Here is a 4,705-nt window from a genome sequence, read left to right on the forward strand (position 1 = left end):
GAAGCTGCTGAGTCAAGCGACAAGCAGTCAGGACAGCGGCAGACAAGGATCAACTTCTAGACAAAGTATTTCTACTTTGGGTAAAGTTCAGAAGGCGCAGGAAGCTGTCTGGAAGACTTTGCCAAAAATGTCGAAACATTCTGTTTACCGGACGAAAAGCTACCGAGCACTGCCAAAGACAGAAGATGCAAAAATCTCATTGGCCAACGACACTGTGCACGTACTGAGTGACAACGACAGGAAGCCGTTTCCCTCCAACGGTTATTTCGAAATTCGAAATGACCAGGTGCCTCAAGTGTCACTATATAAAGGCCTCTCATTTGCTTCATTCGATGCAGATCTTCAACTAGTCAAAACGCTGACCAAATTTCTACACGAAGTTTTGTGAGAAAAGCAAAGCAAAAACCTTACACCAATTTCCATATTATTGTGTAAAAGTCTAGAGTGATTTTCAATCATCTAAAGTGTCTTAGCAATTGTTGTTTAGGACAAACACTTTATCATTTCTAGAAGAATAGAAAGGAGAGGCTGAGTACTCGGTTATAGTACTTAGCGGTAGATATAGGAGTGAATAGAGGTATAGAGGAAGGTACTCTTTTATACTCAACTTCTATTGTAAAAGGTTTCATGCTCTACCTTTAAAAAGCTCAGTAGAGAATTCGAAAAGCTCGGAACGAGTTTCGGGGACTGGACGTAGGCGGAGAGGCCGAACCAGGATAAGTCTGCTGAGTAATATCTTTCTAACCCTTAAACTCCTTTACATATTGCTTGCCATAAAACTGACTAAGTAACGAGCTCACGCTGAGTTAAGTATACTAAGAAGCTGAGTTCAGGAATAGACTCTAAGTGCTATTTCCTGACTCAAGGAAAGAAACAGACTTAGTCACAAGTTGACTAAGCTTGTGTCTTCAAACTGCTTAGTCACACTGTGTAAACCTTTTTATAAAAAAAGAAGTCAGCCTTAACGGATAAAATTTTAAATAGTTCCTATCCCCCCCCTGGAACTAACTTGTCACGTTATAAGGGACCAACAAGTGGTATCAGAGCTTAATAGCTCACTGTGCAAGATATAACTATCTTGAGCTGATCCCCACTATGGCTGAAAACAACACTCGGTTCCTCCCAGGAAATCAGACAACTCAGATTTTACCTGAGGGGCTGTCTATTACTCGGCCTCCTCTATTCTTAGGGTCTAACTATACCTTTTGGAAGAATATAATGAAAAATTTCATTCAGGCAACAAATATGAGTGCATGGCTATCTATAGTTCAAGGCCCATTTGTTCCTGTTGAAACTATTGACGGCCAAACGGTTGTTAAAGCTGAGACTAGATGGACAGAAGATGATCTCAAGAAGCTACAAAATCATGCTTCGGCTATAAACATGCTTCACTGTGCGTTAGATGCTGCAGAATACAATAAGATTTCAGGTTGTGAGACAGCGCAGGAGATCTGGAAGAAGCTGGAGGTTACCTATGAAGGAACCAACAAGGTGAAGGAATCCAAGGTCAACCAGCACATGAGGTTGTACGAGCTGTTTGAAATGAATGATGATGAAGGAATCTCTGACATGAACTCAAGGTTCACAAACATAATCAACGAGCTCAAGAGACTTGGAAAGATCTTCACTGAGGAAGAGCAAGTCAAGAAGATTCTTAGGAGTCTTCCTAAAAGCTGGCAAGCAAAGAAAACTGCTGTTGAGGAAGCTCAAGACTTAACCACCTATAAGTATGATGAACTCATTGGCTCGCTGCTGACCCACGAGATATCAATGAAGAACTTCGAGGTGAAGGAGAAGTCTGAAGACAAGAAGCAAAAGTCTCTTGTCATGAAAGCTGACTCCACTGGTGGGAGCTCAACAGACGATGAAGAAATGGCTATGTTCACTAGAAAGATGAAAAGGCTGTTCAGAAAGAATGACAAATATTCTAAGAAGCCTTACAAGAAGTTTGATAAGTACAAATCGGACTCCAGTGATAGCAAGTACAAGAAGGACATCTCAAAGCCCATTACATGCTTTGAATGTCATCAAACTGGCCATATCAAGTCAAGCTGTCCCACGCTGAGGAAAGAAAGGAAGAACGATAAGAAGGCAATGGTGGCAACCTGGAGTGATAGTGATGAGTCATCATCATCAGAAGCTGATGCCACTGAGTCAGCAAAGATCTGCTTCATGGCAGATGAGCTTGCTGAGCCTTGTGTTTGCTGACCCCTCCATTGCATCTGACGATGAGGAACACTCAACTGAGGTAATATCACTACCCTTGCTCAGAAATGAAATGGTTAATGCCCTGAGTGACCTCTACACACTTGTCAAAAAGTGTAATAAAAAGGTTAGAGCACTCAGCAGGCGATGTGACGAGGTTGAGGAGGTCAAACTGAGTGACCTTCGATATCTTCTCCAGGACAACTCAACTTTGCATAGTAATGTAGAAATTATGCAAAAGTTTGTCTCTGAGGTCCAATCAGATTCTAAGAAACTGAGAAAGGATGTCACATCTATTCAGAACCAACTTAAGGTTCCGAATAAAAGAAATATTCCTCTGAACACTCAGTACAAAAGTGCTAGTCAGCAGAGATGGAATCCTCAGCGGAATATCCAGTGTGACTTCTGTGGGAAGAAAGGACACACCACGAAGGTGTGCTGGCACGCTCGGCACTGGGGTGCTGACCAGTCAGTGAGACATCCTAAACGGAAGGTCAGCTGTGACTTCTGTGGAAAGAACGGACATACTGTCCAAGTATGTCGTCATAAAATGAAATATGATGCTTTACCTGTTGAACCTAACAAACAAGGACCCAAAAAGAATTGGGTACCTAAAAGCAACTAGCTATATTGCAGGTAAGCCTGAGGTGTGCTGAGAAGTCAAAGATGTGGTACATTGACAACGCATGCTCGAGGCATATGACTGGTGATGAAACTCAGTTCATCACATTTGTGCGTAAACGAGGAGGAAGTGTAAGTTTTGGAGACAACAAAAAGGGTAAGATAGTAGGGTCAGGAACCGTTGGTGGTAATCCTACTATTGAGTCTGTCTCCCTAGTCAGCGGACTCAAATATAACTTACTCAGCGTAGCTCAGCTATGTGACAATGGGAGAAAAGTTATATTTGATAACACTGGATGTAAAATATTCGAGGGTAAAACAAATGAGTTAATTTTAACTGCCCCTCGTATTGATAATGTCTTTATGCTGAACTTAGAAAAGAAGTTTTCAAAAACTGTATGCTTAGTGTCAAAGGAAGAAAATTCCTGGCTATGGCACAGGAGACTTGGTCATGTAAGCATGGACCTCCTGGCCAAATTAGCAAGAAAGCAATTGGTTGAGGGACTGCCAGAACTTAAGTTTGAAAAAGATCAATTATGCCATGCTTGTCAAGCTGGAAAACAAACCAAACAATCTTTTCATAGTAAAAACCTTGTCTCAACTAAGCGTCCATTAGAGTTACTACACTTGGATCTCTTCGGTCCAGTCCAGCCGCTGAGCTTGGGTGGAAGAAGATTTTCCTTGGTCATTATAGATGACTTTTCTCGGTACACTTGGATCATCTTGCTGAGTAGCAAGGATGAAACCTTTGAGACGTTTTCAAATCTAGTAAGAAAACTTGAAAATGATAAAGACCTTAAGTTAGCTCACATCCGTAGTGATAATGGTGGAGAATTCAAGAACCAACAGTTTGTTGAATTCTGTGAAGCCAACGGCATTGACCATAATTTTTCTGCTCCTAGAACGCCTCAACAAAATGGGGTTGTTGAAAGGAAAAACAAAACCTTGGTTGAAATAGCCAGGACAATGCTGAGTGAGCATAGGCTTCCAAAGTACTTTTGGGGAGAAGCTGTTAACACAGCGTGCTACATTAAAGAAGACCCCATACGAACTTTGGAAAGGACGAAAGCCCAACATTGGATACTTTCGTGCCTTTGGTTGTAAATGTTTTATCTTGAATACCAAAGACAGCCTAGCTAAGTTTGACTCAAAAGCTGATGAAGCTATCTTTTTAGGCTACTCAACAAACATCAAAGCATACAGAGTTTTCAATAAACGAACTCAGGTCTTAGAAGAGTCAGTACACGTTGAGTTTGATGAAACTAACCCTGCAGGAAGAGACATACAGCTGACTAAGGATGATCCACACTCAGCTCCCGTGGACCAAGAAACAGCCGCTGAGTCATTGCCTCAAGGGCTGACCAAAGGTAAAAGTGAAACTCAAATTATTTTCACTGACCAATCTACACCTGCAGAGATTGTTGAAACACCACCAACACAAGACATCAATCTACCAAAAGAGATCAGAATACCAAGAGGTCACTTAGAAAGTTCCATTCTTGATGCCGCTGAGAACACCCTGATGACGAGGAATCAACTCAGGAGATACCTCAGCAACGTAGCATTCGTCTCAATCCAGGAACCAAAGAATTTCGCTGAAGCTGAGTATGATGAATTCTGGATGAATGCAATGCAAGAAGAACTTGATCAGTTCAGAAGAAATGAAGTATGAGATTTAGTGCCAAAACCAAGAAGCCAGAAGACCATATGAACAAGATGAGTCTTTCGCAACAAGCTGGATGAACAAAGGAACATGGTCAGAAACAAAGCAAGACTTGTAGCTCAGGGCTACAGTCAGCAAGAAGGTATTGACTATGGTGAGACATTTACCCCAGTGGCAAGGCTAGAGGCTATTAGAATTTTGTGTGCATATGCAAGT

This window comes from Euphorbia lathyris, chromosome 10 (assembly GCF_963576675.1).
Source record: "Euphorbia lathyris chromosome 10, ddEupLath1.1, whole genome shotgun sequence".
Taxonomy (NCBI): domain Eukaryota; kingdom Viridiplantae; phylum Streptophyta; class Magnoliopsida; order Malpighiales; family Euphorbiaceae; genus Euphorbia; species Euphorbia lathyris.